The sequence below is a fragment of the Gorilla gorilla genome, chromosome 17 (assembly GCF_029281585.2).
Source record: "Gorilla gorilla gorilla isolate KB3781 chromosome 17, NHGRI_mGorGor1-v2.1_pri, whole genome shotgun sequence".
In the NCBI taxonomy this organism is placed as follows: domain Eukaryota; kingdom Metazoa; phylum Chordata; class Mammalia; order Primates; family Hominidae; genus Gorilla; species Gorilla gorilla.
The window spans coordinates 36,805,430-36,830,835 of NC_073241.2; the positions used below are offsets into that span (position 1 = coordinate 36,805,430).

At 49.4% G+C, this 25,406-nt stretch overlaps 1 protein-coding gene and 1 long non-coding RNA gene across 17 annotated transcripts in view; one reads left to right on the top strand and one right to left on the bottom strand.

Moving 5' to 3' along the window:
* Nucleotides 1–25,406, bottom strand: part of LDLRAD4 (low density lipoprotein receptor class A domain containing 4) — a 434,322-nt gene that overhangs the window by 187,099 nt on the left and 221,817 nt on the right. The gene's annotated exons all lie outside the window — the stretch shown is intronic.
* LOC129528330 (uncharacterized) lies at nucleotides 3,188–4,367 on the top strand. The gene is made up of 3 exons (XR_008673575.2): nucleotides 3,188–3,280; nucleotides 3,364–3,620; nucleotides 4,014–4,367. It is a non-coding gene; the product is annotated as an uncharacterized lncRNA (long non-coding RNA).

Here is a 25,406-nt window from a genome sequence, read left to right on the forward strand (position 1 = left end):
GTGCACTTCCCTGTGGAAGGTTCTAGACACACGGTGGCCCCTCAAATTATTCCCTGTGGCAGACAGTGGTATTGTCACATCTGCTATCCACTTGTGTAAAGAAAAGGGAAGACCTGATCTAAGAGTTTTGAGGCTGAAAGATGTAGCAGGTATAACCAGATATTTAATATGAAAAACCCAAGGATCTAAATGAGATTATTAGTTGACATAAGCTCCGATAAAGGTACAGAAATGAAAATATGCAATGCCTAATTCTACTGATCAGATTAGAGCAATTTCTATAGAAAATTACTATTCTTTGCTCACAACACAGTTTAAAGCAATGTAAACACATCCCTATTGCTACTGTGCCCAAATACTTCTCTGCTGAGCTATTAGCCATCATTTCATTTTATAAAAACCATAATAGAAAATGTGGCCAAACAGATAGATGGAGTGTTCCCAGCAATATGGAGAAACAGTTGTGTTTATGCAGAGATTAGTCTTTCAAATTGAGAGATCTCCAAAGCTCCATTTGTACTTGAAAGGCTTGTCTTTTTGTTACCCAGTAAATAGCTCATTCATATTCTACAAAGAAAACCCTCTAAATTGGGAGAAATAGCCATATTTAACATTAGGTAGGGAAATGGGGCTGAAAGCGAGAAAAGAAGTCTATTTCCCCCAGTTTCTTGGACTAGATTAAAGCTTTCCTTTATAATTTAAAACAGCCTCTGTTTTCTCCACATATAAGAGGCAGAAATTTCATGAAAGGCTGAGAAGTACTATCCATTAATGCAGAAATTATGCCAAAGAACAAGTTAAGAAACACATTTTTAAAAAGCAATCTTGGGTCCTTTTCTCTTATTCTGCAGTACATGTTTCTTAGCTGCTGCAGCTCCCTAAAGGCGGGGGTGGCTGTCAAGCTGGCCTGAAGTGTGGGTGACACACAGGTCCTCATGCAGGGGTCTTTCTGTGAAGCCCCAAGGTGCTATGCGCTGTTGGGTGACTGCCCTGTCACCTGCCGTTAGTTACTCAGAATTAGAAATAAGTATCAGAATCGTGTGAATGAGGTGAACACTAGATGATGTAAATTAAAGCCATCCAAAGGCGTGATGTATTCCTTGCCATCTCAAAAAAATGACAATTTGGGAGATGAGAATATGTGTTAACAACTGTTTTTAAGCCTGTTTGAGCACAAAAATAACAGAATGGAGCTATAGTGTTAATTTAGGGCAATGAAGGGAATGCAGAGAAGGCATCCTGTTCCCTTCATCAGGCAGGTGCCCTGGGATGCTGGCGGGTTTGCTCTTCTGAACCCCACGCTCAGGGGGCTGCACACCTCCAGGGAGGTGGGTGGGCAGGCAGCATGGCCTCCAAAAGAGGTACAGGAAGGGAACAGAGAAAAGGAGAACTGGGGGAGAGGGAGGGAGCCTGGGAGCTGGTTGTCACCCATCCCATAAGGCCAACCTTTAGGAGTCCAGGGGGGACATGGCCACATCCAGGAAGAGCTTCCATTCCCTAGGTGCACACACACATCACGTGTGATTCTAGAAACCCCGTGTGGCATCTTCAGGGGTCACCAATTGTTTCATGGAGATTCTTGGTCTCGGGTCCCCCAGCGGGACCACAGGTAGGAAAATGCTCTGCTTGCCCTGTAAGCCATCCCTGGCTGCTGCCCCTGGCGGTCAGGATCTGCCTTCAGCTTGCCCTAGAGAGCCCTGCAAAGGCCACCACAGCATGGCCACAGGTGTGTGAGGCTTCCAGGAACATCTCCGCATGAGAGTATACTATCCTCACCGAGTCTAGGCCGCAAGCTTCCCCCCACTGGAAAGGCTGAACCTCTCTGGCTACATTGTTGTAGAAAAGCTCCCAGGCGGGGCTCTGCTCGGGCTCTCTGCATTTCTGGGAGACATCCTTGCTGTCCCTGCTCCGCCCGTGACAGCCACCATGACTGAGCCCACACTGGCCTCCTGGACTCCCACCTTCTGCATTGATATACGCCTTTCTTGGGCGCTCTTCAAGGCTTGGCATAGAAGAATTTGTATCAGTTAAGGGAAGAAGATAAATCCTAATTCTGTAGCTCCCAGATTTCTTTTTTGGAATCATTAAAATCCAAAAAAATTAGTTCCAACTGCTTATTGAACAGTGCCTGTGTCACAGCCCTATGTAGAAGTCACCTTTCTTAGACCAAAGTTGTCATCTCATCCTGAAAACCAGCCCCCTACCTGGCTGTGTGGTCTGGAGAGTCACATCACCATGCACCCTGGCTTGACACCTGGATGCATCCCTGGCCCGTCCCCCTGTGGCCCCCGGTCTAGCGGTCAGCCTGCTCGTCTCAGCTCAGAGTGCCTGCATGGACTCCTTGCTTCCTGGCCTTACTCCCACGGCCCTAGTCAGAACTGTTGCACACCTGGCCCCTGGTAACAGTGTTCTTTCTGTCCAGTGCAACCACAGTTGACAACACCACCTGCTTTTTTGAGGACAGTGAAGAACTCCACAAGTGCCTGCCTTGGTTCTGCTGTGCTTGCAGCTGTCACGGGATCTGAAGCCAGCCCACTGCTTTCACAGAATGAAGCTCCAGCTCATCCACCCAGGCAAGCAGTGACCCCATGAGGCAGGAAAATAGGATCTGGAGGAAGGGAACCTAAGGCCGATTCACACCGACTTCCTAGAACTAAATCAAAAGGAAAACCCCAACTTTCCATGCCCAAGTAACACAAGGACCAGAGGCTACTCCCTTGCAACCCTGCCCCCTCCCACTTTTTCTGTGTGGCAGATGAAAAATTGAAAGTACCTCTCTGACTGGACCCCTCCCACAACCAATCAGGCTGGTCAGGGGCCAAGTCTTGCATAGGAGTATAACTTTGTAACTTCACTTTAGCCTCTGATTGGTCACTTTTTGCAACCAATCAGACATTTGCATAGGGTGTAACTTTGTAACTTTGCTTCAGCCTCTGATTGGCCCCCTCCTGCAACCAATCAGACTGATCAAAGGCCACTAGTTAATTTACATAGGGTGTACACCAAGTAACCAATGGGAAACCGCTAGAGAGTCTTTAAAGCAGAGAAAATTCTGTAACCGGGCTCAGGAGCCGCTTGCTAGGGCATGCTACCACCCTGTGGAGTGTACTTTCGTTTTCAATAAATCTCTGCTTTTGTTGCTTTATTCTTTCCTTGCTTTGTTTGTGTGTTTTGTCTGATTACTTGTTCAAGATGCCAAGGACCAGGACACCCTCAACCAGTAACACACAATGCTTCTTCAATGACGTTTGTGTTCCTAGAATCCATTTCCCTCAGTCAGGTACGTGTCCCCATCCCCACGTCTTCCTCGCTCTTCTTGACCTTTGTTTACTATGTCCTCCTACTTCCCCCTGGTTCCCCCAGACTCTCAAAACCCATGCAGTCCCCAAGCCTCCTCAGGCCCTGGCCACGAAGACCCCTGCCTACCGATCTTCTGTACTAGCCCAGCACGTCGTGGACACATTCATCTGCACGACAGACATCATGGGGCACCTTCTGTGAGCAGGCGCTGGGGAGATAAGGCCAGCCCGCCTCAGTTCCCATGGTACTCGGAGACAGCAAGCCAGGCCACCCCAGCATGGTGAGGTGGGCACTGTGTTCACCAATAAAGGCGGACAAAGGTTGGTGCAGTGGGGGCTGCATAAGGGCCCCGGCCATGCAGACGGCAGCATGGCAGGCTGTTCCAGGCACACAGAGGGCGGCATGGCAGGCAGTTCCAGGCAGAGCTGCCTACTACACCCCAGTGGGCTGACTCATTTGGTGTTGGAAGAAAAGGGGAGAACAATTTTATTTTTATTTTGCTCTTCAGCAAAATCTATAATTTTGTGTTTATCTTAGGAAGTTTATAATAGTATATGTATATAATATTAAAATAATTAAATACACATATAATAGGGATTATCCCCAAAATATTTTACCAAAGAGAGACACATATTCCAAAAACTCAGGAGGTATGAACTGTCTGCCTTAAATACCCTCATCACTAATTGTCCTTTTTTGGTCTCTCTCAACAGCACTACCTTCTCATCAGATATGAAGAATTTTCTTTTTCTTTACTCAGCACCAAATCTCTTAGAAAATACAAAACAGACACATGGCTTCGTCAGATGACATGAGTCCACTCTAATGGACTGCTCTAAAACTATCAGTTAAGGACGGGTGCATGGCTCATGCCTGTAATCCCAGCACTTTGGGAGGCTGAGGCAGGAGGACTGCTTGTGCCCGGAGTTCCAGCTCAGCCTGGGCAAAACGGTGAGACCCCATCTCTACAAAAAACACAAAAATTAGCCAGGCATGGTGGCGTGTGCCTGTAGTTCCAGCTACTCAGGAGGCTGAGACAGAAGGATCCCTTGAGCCCAGAAGTTCAAAGATGCAATGAATTGTGATAGCGCCACTGCACTCGAGCCTGGGCAAGACAGTGAGGCCCTGTCTCTTAAAAAAACAAAATAAAAGCTATGAATTTAGGAAAATAATGTTCATTAACTACTAGTTTCAAACATGTCCCTATTCTTATACTGTATCCTTGCAAAGCACCTCTCCTTTGTGTTCCTCTTCAAAAGGAAGCTGGAGAAACTGCAGTGAAATGACAATGACCATGGCGTGACGACGTGGGGGCAGTGGCCCTGGCTCCAGCTCAGTCATTGGCTGTGGAACATTAACCATGTGACAGGGCTGGAGCCAGGGTATGACCTTGAGCGGAAACTTAGGGTATGCTTACCTTGAGTTTATGCACCTCTAACAATGAAACTAGGCTACGATTCATAGACTTGCCACTGATGCAAATATCCTGCATGTGCTCCTTAAAGCGCAAGCACTGCCTGAGAAAATGTAGACCCGGAAGGGTTTTCTTCTTTTTATTTAAGCAATATCTTTCTATAGGCAAAGCCATATGTATCTCTTCCCTATTGCTGCTACAACAAGCTATACAAACTCAGTGGCTTAAAACATCGAATTTGACCGGGTGCGGTGGCTCACAGCTGTAATCCCAGCACTTTGGGAGGCTGAGGTGGGCAGATTACCTGAGGCCAGGAGTTTGAGACCAGCCTGGCCAACATGGTGAAACCCCATCTCTACAAAAAATACAAAAATGAGCCAGGCGTGGTTGCGGGCACCTGTAATTCCAGCTACTTGAGAGACTGAGGCAAGAGAATGGCTTGAATCCAGGAGGTGGAGGTTGCAGTGAGCTGAGATCACACACTGCACTCCAGCCTGGGCGACAAAGTAAGACTCCATCTCAGGAAAACAAAAACAAAAAGAAAAAAAAACACCAAATGTTATTTTTTAATTTTTCTTTCTTTTTCAGACTAAGTCTTAGTCTGTTACCAGGCTGGAGTGCAGTGGCACAATCATAGCTCACTGTAACCTCAAGCTCCTAGGCTCAAGTGATCCTCCTGCCTCAGCCTCCAGAGTAGCTGGCACCACAAGCATAACCTACCATGCTGGCTTTTTTTTTTTTTTTTTTTTTTTGGTGTAGAGATGGAGTCTCACTATGTTGCCCAAGCTGGTTTCGAACTCCTGGCCTCAAATGATTCTCCCACCTTGGCCTTCCAAAACCAAAGTGCTGAGATTACAGGCGTGAGCCACCACACCTGGTCTTAAAACACAAATTTGTTACTTTACAGTTCTATAGGTTGGGAATCCAAAACTAATTTCACTGGGTGAAAATCAAGGAGGTGGCAGAGCTGTGTTCCTTCCCAGAGCTCTAGGGGAGAGTATTTGTTTGCCTTTTCCATCTTCTAGAAGCTGCCCACATTCCTTGGCTTGAGGCCCCTTCATCATCTGGAAAGCCAGCAATGGCAAGTCAAGTCCTTTTCACATCGCATGGCTCTGATCTCTCTTTGGTGGTCACCTCTGGTTCTGAGCACAGCTGGGAAAGAGTCTCTGTTTTTAGAGGACTCATGTCTCCAGGCCTGCCTGGATGGTCCAGGATAATTTCTGCAACTCAAGGTCCTTAGCCTTAGTCATATCTGTAAAGTCCCTTTTGCTAGTAAGGTAACACATTCACAGGTTCCAGGGATTAAGAAGTGGACACCTTTTGTTGGGGGGCATTATTCTGCCTACCACATCTTTCATGCAATTAGACAAAACACACAAAACAAAGCAGTGAATGTTTCAAAACAGGCGCAGAGTTGCTCACATGAATAAATAATGCATAATTTTCACCTGGGCACATGCTTTAACCTGGCCCTGGCTCACAAGTCTGGTCAGGCAGGACACCCAGGATGGTGCTTGTGGAAAGATTTATGCACAGAAGACTCATTCCCCTTCCTCAGCCACAGAAGCAAAGTCAGGTGTGTACCACACCTGCTAACACACAGTGCTGCTAAAGCAGCGTGCCGCTCTACTTCTTAGTTGCTAAACTTGTTTTGCGTGAATGGCATTTTGAATCCTCATCACGCAGAGTCAGCAGAGTGGTGTAGACCCCTCCACGGCTCCTGCTCAGCATCAGCAGCGGGCTCCTCATCCGTGCTTCCCCATGCCCAGGCCCTGCGCGTTCTGTAGGCTGTAGTCTTGGTCCAGTTAGGAGACTTGCCTTTACCACACTTTTCAGCAAGAAATGAATTGGCCTACCAAACTCACCATTAGGAAAAGCAAAGAAGTCATGAGAACACATATGAACGACCACCACCATGGTGCTGGGATACAACATTTTCCAAGACCATTCATGGACCTGTTCACTCCATAGGCAAACACTGATTAAGTATTTGCCACATCCCTGGGGCAGTGAAGGACAGGAAACTCCCTGAGCATGGTCCTGCCGTCATGGAGCTTACCACCACGAAGAGCAAGTCAGACCAGCACTGAAATAAGCACACTGCACAGGGAAGCGGGGGCCCAGGTAGCGAGGCAGGGGGAGCCGCCTTCAGAGCAGAGGGCCCTGGGACGCTTGGGGAGGGCCTGTGAACCATGGGGAGATGTGGTGGTGCCGTGATGTGGATCTATCTACAGGCTTTCCTCCACCGCACCTGGCTTGTGTACCCCACAGCCCTGTTACAGTCTTCTGTTAGAAGGTCGGGTGCGTCAGGCCTCAGGAAACAGAACTTCCCCAACCTTCTCCTGTCCTTTCTGTCCGCCTTTCAGCTGCCAGGCAAAACATCTCTCTCCTCCAGCCTTTCCTGTTGCTCATATGATCCTCCTCAGAGAAGGCCCCATCCCCACCAGCGGGGAAGAAAGCTGACATCAAGAAGCGCCCATAAAAATCCAAGAGGACAGGGTTCAGGGAGCTTCTGGATGGCGGAACATGCAGAGGCTCTTGGAGGGGGGTGCCCAGGGAGGGCACAGGACTCCACATCTTCCCCATGCCCTGCCCCACGCAGCCCTTCATCTGTGTCCTTTGCAATATCCTTGGAGCAAACTGGTAAATGTAAACGTGTTTCCCTGAGTTCTGTGAGCACCTCCCAGCAAATTAATCAAACATAGCAAGGGGGTTGTGAGAACCCCAACCTGAAGCCAGTCGGTCAGAAATTCCTGAGGCCTGGACTTGCAACTGGAGTCTGAGGGGCAGCCTTGGGGACTGATCCCCCGGCCTGAGGAGCTGACACTACAGCAGGTGTCCACTGCTGGGCTGTGGGGAAGCCCCACACACTCGGCCACAGAAGTGTTCTTCTATGTGGATGACTGTTCTCTGCTCTCACACCAGAGGAAAAACATAGGGTGAGGGTTTTCCCCAGACAGACAGAAATCCTGGGAGCTGAGAAAGGAGGTGAAGGAGGAGTGAAGGAATTTTGGATAGCACTGTAAGCCACAGAATCTAGAAGAAACCACATGTCCCAAGAAAAATGGGTGGCATCATTCTGCTGACCTATGATTTACTGAGCCTGAAGCTGGGGCTCAAACCAGCACTGATAGCATACATTGGTTCATGTCTGCAAATATAATAGTTTCCCATTTCTATTTATATAAAATACCCTTTTAAAAAGCAAACTTATTATGAATACATGTGTATCTGATGGATTTGTGTGTATATGTGCATGCACATGGACCCTGCACTGGACATTCAGGGACCAAAAATAAACAAAACACAGACCCTCCCTCGGAGGGATTTACTCATAATCTAGTAAGAGAGAAGTCATTAAACACGTAATTAAAATCCAACGTTATGTCGGTTAGAGGAATCCAGAGGCAATACAGGAGCATCATAGAAAGAGAAAGGAAAGGCAATTGGCCACTGAGACGTGGAGAGGGCCCGGATAGCGCGACGCACGCCCTTCACCAGAGCTGCCCAGGGAAACCCTGGCAAGGTGCACAGGGAGCAGGAGGGAAGGCGAGATAGAGTACCCCGGTCAGGAAGGGGCACCCCCGTGTAGATGTGGCATGCTCAGGAAGGCAGGCAGACGGCGGGGGGACCACTGCTAACACTCAGGCTCCCACTTTCAGGCAAAACGTGTGCATGCTCCTCGTTCCCCACCACAGCCAGTCATTTTGGTAATTATTTATTCACACCTCAAACCACAGCACCTGACACCTGGAACTCTGCCCTGTTTTCTGCCTAGGAGTCCGTGACAAGATGTCCCTTAGTTCTTGGAAGATGTGTTCCTGCCACAGCAGTGACACATTCACTTCTCCCCCATATGCTGGAAGCCAAGCAAGGACACGTTTCCTAACAATGCAGACAGCGCGGGACATGGCGGGCGCTCCTGCCAGAAGTCCCGGCAGGACTTCTACATGGAATTCAGGGCAACCAGACTTCGGAAGCTGGGGCTCTGAGTAAAACAGACTAATAAACAGGCTTGTATTTTAAATGTTTGCTTTCTTCATAATCTTAAAAATATACAACTGCAATTTATCATCCATTTATCTTAGCACCACCAAGAGTTGCTCAACTGTATGTTAGATCACCAGAAATGGCACCCAGTGTGGGGCTGAATGCAGCTGAAGGGGAGGTTGCCAAGCCCCCGGATATCTTCCCTGGGGCTGTGTGGAAGGAGGAAGCCAGATGCACAGCTCTGCCCCAGCCACGGGGAGGACATGACTTGGCCCCCTCTCCACCTTCTGCCTGTATCTCAAGTGATCCAGCCCAGCTCATCAGAGCGAATGAGGACCCACCCTCAGAGCCGTCCAGGCTGTGGGGGGATGCTGAGCTGCTCCTAGTGTCTCCTCTACCTGCTCACCAGGAGCAGGTGCCCCCGCAGCCTCCAGCCTCTTCTCACCATGGCTACCCAAGGGGATCTCATGACCTTTACGGGCCTCATAGATGTCACATCAAACCCAGGAAAAAGCACCACATCCCACTTGAGACAATGAATTGCAGGTGACTGTTTGACAAGCCATCACGTTTTGTCAACATTTAATTAAATGTGTCCGTTTTAATTTGGCAGTTTTCACTTCCTATCTTGGAAGCAGAATTTTTTTCAGGTCTCCAATATTTGCATAAGCCCCCAAAAAGCCTGGAAACCCCAGGCCTCCTGCCTAAGTGCCCACTGGGTAAAATGACCTGCCTGCCAGCCCAGCCTGAGGAACATCCCTGGTCCTGGTGCCAGGACACCTGGTGCCTCTCCCAGGCAGCACCTATGCCCCCTCCCCAGCCCCCAGCTCCTGCGCATACAGGTGCCCAGCATCCACCAGCTTCACCTCCCTTGGAGGGACACCCTTTGGACTGCCTAGCTCGGTGACATGTTTGCAGGGTTGTGATCATCCACTCAACAAATGCGGACTGAGCACCCACCAGAGCACATGCCCTGCTCCCGCCGCAGGTGATCCAGCACTGTGCGCAGCCAAGTGGGATGCCTGATGAATGAACACATCAGGACCAACGCTGCTGCTGAGGGCTTGGAGTGGTCTGATCTCCAAAGGCAACACGACATCCCACACATCCCCATTCATCAGGGACTGTCACAGCAACACAGTGCCTCTCTGCCTTCCAGCACCTTCTGGACCAGGCCAGACCCTTTCCCAGCTCATCTGTGCCTGTGCCCAGACCTGTGGCTCAGGTGGATGGCCAGCCCGGGCCAGGCATGTCCTGCTGCTACCCTCTCTGCAGAGACAGGCATCCTTCAGCGTGGACAAAGCCACCCACCTGTAAGCAGATAGCCTCTGGCTGCCTTGTCTACTCGCTGAGTGTATGTTTCATCCGATGGATTTCCCCAAAGTAAGAGCAAGAAAATAAGGAGTGAGGTGCCTGGCTAGTAATAAGGGCAAAGATGATGAAGAGAATGGAGTCATTTGCCAGGCCGACCCAGGAAGCAAATGGAAGACAGCACTGCAAGCCAGACACTCAAAATTCCATATTATTCACAACTTAATATAATGCACTTAAATCATCCCTTTAAATGTGGTATACTGGAATTCTTTCACAAATTTAGACAATGCATTTAGAACCCCTTTCTAGTGCTCAGAAACTCCAACTAGATAAACATTAACCACAAACAGGATAAAATCGAATTTATTTTCATCAAACGACTGCACCCTGTCATCATCGCTAACATTCCCTCCACGTGAACACTGAGTCTGCTTGCGCATCTAACAGTCAGACAAAAAGGGGTCTTATATCATCGCAGAGCCAGAAAGACAGCACACCTTATAAAGGAGGCAGGATGCCCCTTTTGGAGAACACCCCCGCAATAAACAAAACCACCATGAGAAGCTGGGTGTGCACGGCGCAGCCTCCGGCTCTGTCCCCGCAGTCGGCGGCAGCGCCGGAATGAACATCTGCAGTGTGAACACGGCGCCCATTAGCTCCCGCAGCCTGTTAGCATATTTTAATGCTGTGATCACAGCTTTCTATTTCCATCAAGGCGCCACGAGGTGCTAGACTCTGGATCACACATTGCGTCATTATTGTCCCCACTGAACAGATTACACAGCAGTACTGGGGACGGGGCTGGGAGGTAATGAGGGGCAACAGAGGGAAGGGCAGGTGGAGCACCGGGCGCCCTGCAGAGGATGGGTGGGCACTGCTCAGAGCTGGGGCTCTCATGTCAGTGGGGGCTCAAAGACATCGCATGCCCTGATCAACGTCTCTCTCAGACACCTGAAAATAATAACACTATTTACAAAGAAACACCTCTCTTGGCTAAATGTTCCATCTAATATTTATCTCATTAAAGTTAATAACAGAGGTCAAGTCACCATTTCAGAATGCTTTTTTTTTTTTTTGCGTCACAAGTGACTCCAGGGATCAAACCTGCCTTCCTTGCCGGCAGCTGCGAAAAACCAGGCTTGAGGTGTTAATAAACCAAGGTCACTACAGAGTAGCGGAGCTGCTGACTCTTGATTTTAACTCATTCCTGTGATACAAAAAGTGCACAAATCCATTGTCATGTATGACACAAACAAGTTTCAGGGCTGGGCCTCCAAGAAAAACATCATGAAGGGTCCTGCTCCTTTCGAACCTCACACCCCAAGTTCACACACAGCAGGACACCAGTTCACGGGCCTCCTCATTTCCAAAACGCGAGCACGTGCATGCAACCACAGGCACACCAGGAGCAATGCAAAACAAAGTCCACCATCATCTGTTTTCAAAGGGCAAGATACCGGGGTCCTGCTTCTTTTAAAACGATGACTGTCCCTGTGATTCCTGCATTTCATTTGCACATGATGCAAATCCCGTGACCTCACACTTGTTCATGTGCACCCCCACGGTGCTCCCCATGCTGAGCAGAGCACAAGCCCATCTCTGTGCCCTTTCTCTCCCTGGTCATTTGCACTTGGAAAGCGGCATTCCACGTAGCATCCCCCGTGGTCCCCCTCACTTGCCCCAGGACGTTGCCTCTGGCCTTCCTGGAGGTTCTCGCTGGGGGTCACCCCTCAGGCTGAGGCTGGACTCATTGCCGCTGACCTCCTTAATCCTAAGGAGGGGTCCGATGAGTTCTTATCACATCTGGTTGTTCTAACAATTAAATGAGATGACTCAAGTAAAGCACTTAGCAATTAGTAAACACGCGACCTGGTGGAATTGTGGAGAGAAGTTCATACACGCAGAAAGCTCTTTTGAACATTGCAGAGCATGACCAAGATGCTGACTGTCAGGACCGCAGATCCCTCCTATGTCGGCATTTTTCCAACTCCCCAGCCCCAGGCCGACTCATAGCAGCAGCTCTGCCCAGGAGCAAGGACTCCCGCCTTCCTCCTTTCCAGCTCCAGAAGAGTCTCCTCCTGTGCACTGGAGTTCTCCCGTCCACATCTCCACTCTCTAGGCTCGATCCTACCCTCGCAGAGACTTGCTCACAGGGGTCCTCCTCTCTCTCTAGCACACCCACCACCTTTGCTAAGCTATCCCTCTGCCAGGAGATAGCCCCAGACTCCTCCTCGCCCCCTTCCACGGCACCCAGTCTGCACCCGCTGCATCCTCCGAGCACAGCAAGGAGGGTGGCCAGGAGCCACCACTGCCACCGTGAACCCCAAACTGGGGACACCACACTGGGACCCTGCTGTGCCGGGCACACTCTGACTTCCCTCCCTATTCATCTCCTGCTGTGGCTTTCATGTGGATTCCTCCAAACCCTTTTTTACATAATCCCAAAGGCACAGCTTCTGGAGACCTGCCCCTCTGACAGCCTTCCTAGCTAGGCCCAGTCCCTACTCTCAGGGGCACATGCCACGTTCACCATAGGCTGCCTACTCTGCAAGGGAGGGTCCTTCCGGGTGATTTCCTCCTGCCACCCTGACGCTGCCTAACCTGACAAGTTGGTGTGAGGACAGGGTTTAGTGGAAGGAGAACTGTCCTAAGAAATGGGAAGCACTGCTAGGCTCTGAAAGTTTTTGTACTCTCTCCCCACCCCCAAAGTCATATGTTGAAATCCTAACCCCTGAGTGACAAGCTTAGGAGGTGAGACCTTTGGGAGGCATTCAGTCATGAAGGCAGAGCCCTCAGGATTGGGATTCATGCCCATGGGAAAGAGACCTCAGAGCGCTTCCTTCCCCTTCTGCCATGTAAGCACATAGCCAGAAGGCACGGTCTGTGAGCCTGGATGCAAGCCCTCGCCAGACACTGAGTCCGGCAGCACCTTGATCCTGGACTTCCCAGCCTCCAGACATGTAAGATGCACATTTCGATTGTTTATAAGCCATCCCATCTGTATTAGGCCATCTCTTGCATTGCTATAAAGGAATATCTGAGATTGGGTAAGTTATAAAGAAAAGAGGCTTAATTGGCTCTGGGTTCTGCAGGCTACATAAGGAGGCATAGTGTCGACATCTGCTTCCAGGGAGACTCAGGGAGCTTCCACTCATCATGCAAGGTAAAGGGGGACTGGTATCTCACACTGGGAAGCAGAAGCAAGGAGTGAGAGGGGAGGTGCTGTACACCTGAACAACCAGACCTTGTGAGAACTCACTCACTACCTCAAGGACAGCACCAAGCCACGATGAATCCATCCCCACGACCCAAACACCTCCCACCTGGCCCCACCTCCAGCACTGGGGCTTACATCTCAACGTGAGATTTGGAGGGGACAAATAGCCAAACCATATCACAGTCTATGGTATTTGGTAATAGTAGCCCAGACAGACTAGAAACATACATATTAGGACTTCTGCCAAAGACTATTTTTGTGACCTTGAAGTGGTCATGTAATCTCAGGCTTCAGTTTCCTTTCCTGAGTGCAGAACTAAACTAAGCCATCTCTAAGGAGCTTCCGGCTATACAACAGCTTTGTGTCGTAGCATCTCTTGCTCAAAAACCTTCAGTGACTTCCTTCATGAAAGAGAATGAAAGCGATCTGGCCTGACATCCCTGGCTTTCTAGAATCTGACCCCACCTACCTTTCTAGTGGTGCTCCTCAAAGTCAGCCCTCCCCTCCCCGCAAGCTTCCATGACAAGCCTATGTAGCATCCCTGCCCAGGCGTCTCCCCACGACACTCCCCCTGAAGAGCAGGGGTTCTCCAGACCCTGCCAGCCCATGATGGTGGCCTCCCTGAGCACCCAGGCTCAGGAAGATGTTCCTTCTGTCCTGCATACTGGCACTGCAGATACGTGCCACAACTTTGTGGGCCTTCTCAAGGACACCATTTAGCACTGGACAGAACAAAGCTGGGAGGCAAAGCCTCCGTCTCACACACACGGCACCCTCCCATGTCACCTAGCCCCTGCAGCCCTGCACCTGCCCGTAGAGCCCAGCCCATGCCTCTCACGCATTCAATACTCAGAAAAATACCTTCCATGAAGTATCCCAGAGATGGGATGTTTTGTATTACTCAGCATATAATTTTCCACAAGTGACTACCCCAAACATGTTTTCTCTGTAACACCCTCCAGCCCCCTGTCCAGACATAATCTTTCAACAACTATTTCTCCTTCAACAACTTATGAAAACTAATCAGTCTTGGGATCTTGTGTGTTTTTTGGGGGGGGGGGGGGGGTTGGGGGGAGAGAAGCTAACTGCACTGGCCCCAGGTCCTGTCATTTCCAGTTAACATCTCCTAACATGAGAGCAGACACTGAACCAGAAGGGCGAGAGGAGGCAGCAGCCGCTGATCTAGAGGCCTCATGGGACTTTAGTGGGAGGCACGGGTAGGCCTGGAAGGGCAGGGTCTCTGCCAGCCTTTTAAGGTCAGATTGTCATTTAAAATTCTGGGTTCATGCCAACCCCTCTCACCAAGGAAGAAACAGTACTCAACACTTCTATCTCCAAAGCCTATGCAAATGGAAGAGTGAACTCTCTCGGTAATGTGTTCCTTTGGCTGTCCTTCCACAAAAAGTCACGTGAAGTCAAGACACGGGCTTACATCCCGTGATGGAAGGTCCATCATTTTGCTTGATTGGCTCAGCCACCACCCCGGCCCCATGATAGAGAGAGCGGCTGGGCCTGAACCCACCACCTGCCCAAACCCAGACAGGGAGAACAGCTAGCATGCAAGGGTCTGAGGCGGTACACCCTACCTGGAACCATAGCTGACCTTCCCCCAAGATCTAAGGGTAAAAGGCCTGAAGTGTAGCTCAAGTTCCTTTTTCTCTGAATTTTTAGAATAAAGCAAATAACAGATGCCCATCACCCTCCACTAACAATGAAGAGATAGATAAGGATGAAGGAGATAGCGCCACGGCAGAGCCATCCACAGCAGACAGCCTGGCTCAGGGGCCCTCTCCGGAACAGGTGCACGCCCGCAGGAAGACAGGGGCCTTTCTCAAGGAGGCAGGGCAATCTGAGATTCTCCTCTCCCAAGCACACATATGAGCCTGGGGGTCACCCCACTGAGCCACCTGTCTCTGAAATGGGGAGATGCACTTTATGGTCCCAAGATTTTAAGTGAACAGAACCAAGAGGTGGTAAATTGTCACTTAGCACAAGGCTCCCCTTCCAGGCCCCATGGCTGGCAGCAGAAGTGCTGATGCCCACAGCCCAGCCCCCTGCCATGTGCCCCTTCCCTACAGGCCATCCCAGGGAATGAAAAGTTTCTGCCCTGAGTGGATGGTCCTGGTGTGAACAGCAAGCAAAGGGTCTAGGGTAAGAAGGTGCCCCTCTCAGGACAGCTGGACCTTCCAGAGGACCATGGCAATTTTTCTAGGAGCTGTCTGGAAAAAGGACAGACTCACTCACTGCTCACAACTGCAAACTCCTGAAACAAGATTTCTTTCTTCCCTCTCCAGTGATTGTCTACTTTGAAAATATTTTTTATCTTTGATCTCTGTTTTCTTTCTGGGAAGGAAGCAAAAAATATCTTCTTTTCCCTCTGCTATTAGCTCTTGGGACAGAACAAGAATGGATGAAGGAGTGAAAAAATGATTACTGCAAAGTTTAGGTTGTTGGGTTTTTTTTTCCCATGTTAAAGCTGCCACAACTGAAAGAGGCACCAGCCCAGAGGATGAATTCAGAAGTCCAGCCCTCAGAGGGTCACCCACCTCTGCAGTCCACGACATATCTCATGGCAGCTTTAGACTTCAGCTTTATTTCTTCAATTACTCAAAGATGGTCCCTTCCAAGTTTCACTGTAGTACCCTTTTGAATAATTTTTTTCAAGACCAAGATGTGATTAGCGGCCATCAAACCAAGCGACAAAGCACCTCCCAGCCGAACGGCAAGCTGCTGCGACCGCCTTATCAGTGGTCCCCCAGCCTACGCCCCCCAATCTCATCTTTACCTCAATATCTCCTTCCCGACTCCCACCACACTCACACTGGGAGTCTTCATGAGCAGAAACTCACTTCTGACGTCACATAAACTCCATCCCCGCCACTCAGAAAATAATTAGGAAGACAAGCATCACGACTACACAGGCACCCAAGCGCAGCCAGGCAGGCGCTGGGGATTTTTTTACCCGCTTTCCTACAGCTCTGCCAGTTGTGGAGCTGCATGGAAGAGACCCAGCATGAAGAAATTCGCAGAGATTCATAAAAAGAGAAAGCAAGCCTGGTGAGCCTCTAAAACCCTTGCAAATTAAGAGGCTAAATGAACAGTCAAGACCAACGGTTTCGACAACAGCAGTGCTGAGTGTGTTAATATACACAATTAACGCAGGTCACCCCGCGGGCTGCATTCCCATCTTAACCACACACGACAACATCCTCCTTTTCACCCCAGCTCCTCTCCGGCCTTTGAAGCCTGGGTCTGAAATATATCATTCTGCATTCTGGGCAGTACAGCTTAAATCAATAGTGTTATCATCCTACAACTGTCCTTTCACGCTCTCCCTAATGCCTAATAATTGTCAAGTTTGCACTAAAATTGATCAGTAACAGCGGGCCTTTTCTCTTAGCACCCCCTCTCCCTACACCCTCCCGGCCACCCCTTGGCCTCCCCCAGGAAGCAGGATCACATTGATTTCTATCTGATTACAGGAGAGCTTGCCCTGACTTTCCCCAGTTACTTAAGCCGGCGTCTCATTGCGTGTCCTTAGAGACCAGGGCTTCGCTCAGGCAGAGAGCGTCTAGACAGTATTCATGACCCATCTGTCTGGCACGGCCCAGCGGATGGCAAACTCTATTAGAACTGAAACCATTTTTCCCTCCCCCTTCTCCCATCCCTCTTTCCCTTTGCGAAGCAGGAATCTGACACTGAAAATTACTATCATTGTTGCAATTCTCAAAATAGCACCGCCAGACTTTCATTAACATCCACGCTAGACTACTAAATATTTAAAGAAGTGGATAAATTTCATCTGAAGTGGGACAGCCCCGCTCACATGAAAGCAGTAACAGAATCAAAATGTAAATCTAAGAGGTTGTTTTTATCCGAGTAAATTTAGTGTCACAGCAGGAGGAAATGATGCCTAAGGTTTATTAAAACTTACCCTCCCATTTGTTCTCCGCCTTTGTTTATTTGAAAAGGCAGAATTACCGTTTAAGACCCTACACGATTTTAATTGATCAGAAAACCGTCTTGGAGAAACAAAGGCAGCCAACACAAGGGGCGGGACTGGGAGGGGAGGGTGTGAGGCTGCCAGCGCCTCCCTGGGGCTCATCCCACAGAACCGTTCAGGCAGAAGCGTGTTGCCAGTGACAGCCCCTGCAACTTGATCCCGTGGCGAACCCAGAGAGAGGCATATTGCCCTCCACATCTTGTTTTAAATACCACCTTGGGTCACTCTCACAGTCAGTAATTGCTTTGCCATAGATTCTTTAAGTCGAAAATAAGGGGGGGCGGGCGGGGAGCCCTGTCCAAAGCACACAGGCTGCTCTGCACAACAGCCTGATTCATTGAACATGGCCTTGATGGAGGCCAGCCAGAATTAAGTCTGTGGAAACCCAGAGCCCCTCACCCCAGCCTCGCTCCAAGGTAACACCACAACCTGGAAGACCCCTGACCCACACCCCCTGCAGTCAGCAACGTCAACATGGGAAGTCCAATCTGCTGAATGCCAGAGGGCCCCCGAGGCAGGCCCCACCCCTCCCAGCACAGCTGGAGATGCTGAAGGGGCCAATGCGCTCAGACAAGAGTCAGAGGGAAACTGGGGATCAGAGGCTAAAAGCCCACATGTGGCTGAGGCGGGCTCTTGGCGCCCGCAGCAGGTGAAGCGGGGATGGTGATGGCAGAAACAGAGCCGCCCCCATGCTGAAGCCACGCTGCCTCTCGCCTCCCCAGGGCAGCTGTCATCATCCCCATCCTCCTGACAAGACAGTGAGTCAGAGAGGAGAGCTGGCTTCTGGGTCATACGAGTACTACCTGGACGGGACACAATCGAAGAAGGGATAGCTTATCAGCTTGTAGAGGAAATCCCAAGGAATCAACAGAATCAATGATCCCTGACACACAGGGGCTCTTAGGTTAATTTTTCATAATCTGTTTGAAAATCCAGCATGAAACCAAAAATCGCCATCTACGTATCAATTGAAAACAATCATCCTCTGTGGCCCTCCTGAACAGAAGACGGTTGGTTTGATCCCCACCACCCAAGCCCTTCAAGCCTTTTAAGAACTGATGAGTAAATCCCTATCTTACTGGAAAAATACCATGGGAGGGGAAAATAGCACCTCCAAAGACAAACAAAACCATGGCCTGAGTTCGACACCCCAACAGCGGCACGCCGTGGCTGTGTGACTCTGAGTAAATCACCTCACCGCCCTGAGCGCTGCATTCTTATGACCTTTCTAGGGTGCTTTTGAGAGATAAATGAGATGATGCATGTAAACAGTGAGCACTCGGCAAACAGCAGCTCCCTTCCTACCTAATTCCCATCCCCAGGAAGCAGTGGACCCTCCAATAGATGATGCTTACTGAGCATGTACTGTGGGCCAGGTATTACTCTAATTGCCTGTCCTGCACTATTTCAGTAAATCCTCAGAACAACCCTTTGAAAGAGATACCAATATTATCCTCATTTTATAAATGAGAAAATCGAGGTACACAGAGGCTGAACAACTTGCCTAAAGCCACAGGCAGTGAGTGGTGGTGACTCCAGGTGACACACTCATGCACACATGCACCACACAGCCTCACCCTCACACACAGACACACACACTCATGCACATATGCACCAGAGACTCAACCTCACACACACACACACCCACACACGCACACACCCACACACATACATGCACCTACACACATTCTCACACACACATGCATCACACACCCTCACCTACACACACATGCACACACACGCAAACATACTCATGCACAAATGCACCAGACTCTCTCACACACACACGCACACACACTCATGAATACATGTACCATAGACCCTCATGCATACACACACACGTACACAAACACACACATAGACATGTACACAGATGCACTCTTATACATATACACACACGTGCACATTCATGCACAAATGCACCACAGACTCACCCTCACACACGGACACATTCATACACCTGCATACACACTCCACCCATGGCACACCCACGCATGCATGCACACACCACACGGAGTCACATGCATGCACACACCAGACTCACACACACTGTCCGACACCCACACACTTGTGCACACAACTACACATTCTCACACATACTTGTGCACAAATACCACACAGAGTCCCACACACTCTGGCATACTCACATCTCATGCATACACACACAGACTCACACCTGCTCACACACTTACACGTCTTTAGGGCCGGCCAGAAGCACTCCACATTTCCTCTGTGCTTGGCACGACTGGTCCTTCGTATACAGCAGATGGATATTTAGAGGCCAAAGGTCTGTCCCTCCAGGGCTGCGGCACTGGGAAGCCCTGACTGGTCACATGCACAGTAAAAGCCTATCACACTGTTGGTCCCAGAATAAATGCTTACCAGAGTAGGCTTCTACTTTGGTTGGTTTGGGTGTTTATGGCAGTCTAAACACACATGGGAAGGACAGGCAGTTTGTGGGCACCAGCCTTATGTAGTCTTTTCCTTTGTCTTCTCATGCAGGCTGCCAGCATCACGTGGATATTTTCAATCCCTGCTTCTACTTGCAAGGTACTAGGCCTTGCAAGCAAAAGCCTTTTTCATCCTCCGGTCAGGCTTGAGTTTTCTAAAATAATAATATTCATCCCTACACTCAGCAAATATTTACAGGGCCATGCCCCATATGCTACATGCGCCAGGCACTGTGGCAGGCACCAAGGCTACCACAGAGACCTCATGGGCACTGCTCACCTGGCAGCTATGCTCATAGGATGCTGGGAGGCAGCAGAGAAAGGATCAACGGTCTCCAGTCAACACTCTGAGTGTCCACTATGTGCAGCTGACCTTTGAACAATTTGGGGGTTGGGGCTGTGATCTCCGTGTGGTGGAAAATTTGTGTATAACTTTCAACTCCCCGAAAACTTAACTACTAATAGCCTACTGTTGACTGAAAGCCTTACCTATAACATAAGAAGTCGATTAACACACATTTTGTATGTCATATTTATGATATATTGCATTCTTACAATAAAGCAAGCTAGAGAAAAGAAAATGTTAAGAAAGATCATAAGGAAGAGAAGGGGAGAGGGCTTAGCCCCTGCACGCCTGGAGTTTAACCTGGAGTTAAACAGGTCATTGACAATCCCCAAATTACAGATGCGACCTGGGAGTTGGCTATCCAAGTGTAGCAGAGGGGGTTCCTAAAAATGTTAAGTGTATGCATCAAACATATTTCAATTCATCAGTTCATCATAACACACAGAGGAAATCTCAGTGGTCACCCGTGCAGAGTGACAGGGAACCCCCATCCTTAAGTTAATAAATCCTATATGATATACACTTCAGGGTAATCAAATCGTTGATGGGGAATTTCTCTTTTTAGATGTATCCCCACTAATTACTTGAGAAAAAAGGACAGAATTTGGTTGTGACTGTTTTGCAACCCCAAATGCCTGACGGTATCACACAAGAGACCAGCAGACACAATGTGCTCCTGATGGAAGAGCTGTACCGAGGCAGTAGTTTCACACACACAGCGTTCACACCTGAGTCTCCCCAGACCTCTGCATTACCTACCACGTGGCAGGAATGGTGTGGGACAGAGAAGCACGTTCAGTGACTCCACAGGAAAGCAGCCAGCAAAATCCAGAGTACGGAAACTGCAGAACAAGCAAGCCAGACCCCTCCACCCAAAGTCACAAAAGGGAGGAGAAGGGGGAGGAGGAGGAGGAGACCACGACGATGACGACGACAGGAAGAGGGAGGGAGGGGAAATAGATATGGAGGGAGAAACTACAGAATCAGAGATCCTTCAGGAGCAAAGCGATCTACGATGCCTGGGGCTTCTTTGGATCCTGGTGCAAACAAATGATAAACAGAACAAACCGAAACACATGTTTATAAGACAACTGGAGAAATATGAACTCGAAAAGAACATTTGGTGACTATTCTCTAATATAGAGAATTATGGTTAAGGTTTACTGCAATAATTATAGGGAAAAAATAGAAGCGTCTGGCATTTGCGAGCCCGGGTTATGCACAGGTTACCTATGTGGTTATGAGCCTGATCCCCAAGTCCTCAATAAACAAAATGCTTGGGAGGTGGGAAGTTGCTGGCTTAAGGGAAGGAGGGCAGTCATAGCTTGGTGCCTACAGGTGACAAGTAGGATGCCAGTCTCTTTGGGAGAAAAAATGAAGAAGGTGGGAAGAGCTGGTTTCGGAAGTAAAATAATCAGCTCAGATTTTAATAAGTTGGATTTTATTTTATTTGGTTGTTATTACCCTAAATGGCAATGGGAGGAAAAAGTTGCCTCCTGGAAAAGTCCTAAAGTCATAATCCTGGCATAACTGGGTGTACTTTATCAGCTCCAGTTCATTTGATTTGGGGTCAGTTTGATGAGGTCTCTATATAGAGAGAAGCAGCTTCCTCCCAACCCTCTAGTAGCAGGGGGAGCTGCTCCTCTCCCTGCTTTCCCTGAATCAGATTCTCTCAGTTAAGTGGAAATTCCACTGAAGCTCAAAGGGAAAGTTGTGGCTTCTTGTCGACGCTGACCTTACTCTTAAGGTCCAGTGGTGAGAATCCCTCAGCAGCCGCTGGCTTCAGGGGTCTGTGCTCACCAAGGCTTTTGGAGGGCGTGGCACTTGCCAGGCTGCACAGACCACTCAATTATCGCTTCTGGACAGTCGAAGGAACGCTGCTGTCCCCCACTAAGATGTGGCCAAGGGGCTTTGGAAACACAGCACCACAGGACATGCTTGGCTGCGCAGGAATGATGAGGTGGCAGGTCCACCAAGTGGGATGCCAGCCTCAGGCTCCCCGCAGCTGGCCGGCCAGCAGGTGGCCTGTCCTAGGACCAGGGCAGGAGGTGCAGCCTTATACACTGGCTTCTGTCTCTCTAGGCCCAACCCACTTTCTCAGCCGTGCCCCACGCGGGCCCCAGCCATGGCCTTCTGTCCCAAGGCAGTGCCACCCTCATTGCTAACCTACGCTCATGCTCTTCTGGGCCCTGGCACTCTGTCCTCTCCTCTTGCCATCCAGCACACCTCCTCCAGGAAGCCACTGTGACCACTAATCCAACCAGGATGAATCTCTCTATCCCCCGAACTACGAATGACTGGACCCGCTCGGCCCTCACTCCCTGGGCCCATTTTTAGTTATCTTTGTGCAGGTGTGAATTCGCCTCCCCACTCTCAGCACCTTGATAGCAGGGTCTATATTTTCCTTCATTCCTTGTTTCCACAAGGCCTAGTACAATGACCAGAGAAGGTACTTCACAAATAATTTTGTTTGTATAAGGAATAATTTGTATAATTATTTTATTTGTGTAAGTAACAAATAATTGTGTTTGTGTAATTTGTATGTTTAGTGCTCGGGGTACAATATTTTGATAGAGCAGCCAGAGAAAAGATGTGACAAAAGCTGGCAACTTAGGCTGACAGCATATTTCCTCTTCCACAGAAAGATGCAGCCAGGAAAACTCATTCCCCAGGAGATAATGGATGTCAGCCCAGACCTCCACGTCCATGCAAAACCCTTTGGTCTCTCAGCAGAATAAAGCAGCCTCGGTCCAACGATAACCTGACCACGGTGAGGAGAGGCAAAAGGCAGATAAAACCCACTATGCCTCAGCCTGGGCTCCAAACACATTTTTGTTTGAAGAGAAAAGCTACTTAGAGCAACTTTCAGAGCTTCTGTGATTCTTAGTATTGCTGGCTTTACAAATAACAGTAACATTTTCTTGTTAACCTTAATTCATGCTGAAATTTAGCAAATATCAAACGGGAGATATGGCCAAGACATCTGAGCCGTGGAGCATACTCAAAGCTAACGGCATGGACAGGAAACTAAACTGATTCTAGCTCATCTGGAAATCCAGAAGGTCTCACCTCGCTTCAGCCTCAGTGCCCTCAAATCCGGAACACTGAGTATATTCTCCAGGTGGGAACAAGGTGACACAGATCACACAAGCCAATCCTGCTCCTAAGCAGGAAGAAGAATGAGGCATCGCCTTTCTGAAGCATGGCACTTCATAGACAAGAGTTCGTGGGATACTCTGATTCCGTCCAGGTGGAGAGGAAGGGGACCTTACCGTCAGAGCAGCACACCATGAAAGGCAGGCTGTCTGCCTGCTGTAGGAAACGGGCTGGTGAAGGATCCAATAAAAAGTGTCATCCACTAACACCCGAGGCTCTAAGGCTTGTTCACAGCTATTAACAGGAAGTGAAATATCCCTGTTCGCTGCCCAACAGAATACGGGGAAGAGAATATATAGCCATTCAATATGAGGCCACCCTCTGGCCTCCTCCCCTGGGAAGCCACACACCTGGCAGAGGTGAGCTGCAGCAGAAGACAGAGAAACCACCACCTGCCCCGGAGCTCCCAGCCACACAGAACAATCCAGAGGCGACCTGCGCCGTGAGCGTCTCCCCATGACCACTCGCCCAGCTCCCTCGGGTGCCTGCAGAGAACCTGAGGGGAACGTAGGGGGCAGCCACAGGCCAGGTCGCAGCCTTCCCCAGGGGACAGAATAGGGAGAATCATCCAGGATCGCTGGGCAAGTGCACTTGTGGACACCTGTGAATTCCTGCTCCGCGTACGGAATGGCTCTGACATTACAGATGGACCATACAAAGTCACAGCAGTGCACTCCCCAGAAAAGGCCACGTGGGGAGTGGAGATGGCAACTGCAACACGATGACATAGACTGTGTTTCCCATGGACGTTCTTTCCTTTAGATGCTTACACGGCAGGAAGTGTGCCTGTTCCACAGGGAGAGAAACCGAGCTGAAAGGAGTTGTCACTCCCCTAGGCCGAACCTTGAACCCAGATCAATCTGAAGCCACAGCCACAGTCCTGCCCTTTGTCATTCCGTCTCCTGGCTCTCCAGTCTTCTTAGAAGAGAGTATATTGTAAATAATATCCCATTTTAGCTATAAAGACAAAAGTTCTAGTCATATCTGAACAGTAGGGGGCCAAGAGTTTGCCAACAGGATCGTAAGACTCCTCTGTTAGGGCAAAGTTGAGCCACTGATGGATGTAACTGCTCCCTCGGCTTCCAGGCAGAATTAAAGTGCTCGCATTTTAAAAAATGAGTGGAAAGGCGATCTGGAGATAGGCCTCAAAACCCAGAAAGAATACTGACAAGAAAGGGAGCAAGGGAGGAGGGAAGGGTAGGAAGGAGGGTTGAAAACAAGGAAGCCCTCGGCAAAAGGGCCCTGAAGTAAAGGAGGAGCCCACAGACCAGAAGAAGCCTGTGGAGCACCCCAGAGCAGAGGCCAGGGCTCCAGAACTCTGAACCCAGTCAAGGCAGCACACAAGGTCCTGATATTCTCTACACAGCTTACCATGGTGTGTCTGCTGTTAGTCAAGTCCAGAGAAAACAGAGTAAGATGCTGCTTGTACTCACCTCCTTCTAAGACCCTCAGCCTGGGTTGAGGTAATCTTGAGTGCTTAGCGCCTGGAATATGCTGCTCTAAGTGCTGGCTGTGGATTGTCCTGTGTGATACTCCAATAACCATTCTTATGTCCCCATTGTGCAGATGAGGGCACTGAGGCTCAGGAGATGAAAACATCATTGTTCCATCCATGTGGAAAGGCCAACAAGCAGGGTTCCTCAGGGCTCCCGACCCTCTGGCCTGCTGCCTGCTCATCCTCAGGGAGGTGCTCACCCAGCTCCCAGTCCCCCATCCTGACCTGCAGCCTTCCTCCCTCTTCCTGCACCCAGCCCTGGTTCCATGCACTAAGTAGCACACCCAGAGTGAGTGCCTCCGGGCCATCCTGGGCCTTGGGGGAGCAGGGGCCTGCAGGCCAGATGACTCCAGGTGAGAGGCAAGCTGTATTACACAGAGACTACCGCACAAAACACGGACCCAATGCCAGGCAAGCACACACCCAGCCTGAACCTCCGAGAACTGTCTTTGCAAAGTATAGAGATGGGACTCAAAGAGCACTTGTTAGGAGAAAATGCAAATGGAAATACAATAGAAAAACTTGAGAAAAACTATTTGTACTATAAGACTCTTGAATTTAGCAAGCATAAATAGCAGGCTTAAAATTTGCTAGAGCACAGTCATTTTTATATTGGGGACATACGTAACTTGCCCCCCATATAAAAAATACAGTAGGAATACAGAAAATAGTTTCTTTTTTTAAATCCCCTCCCATTTTCACATTTGCAGCACTGGTATTT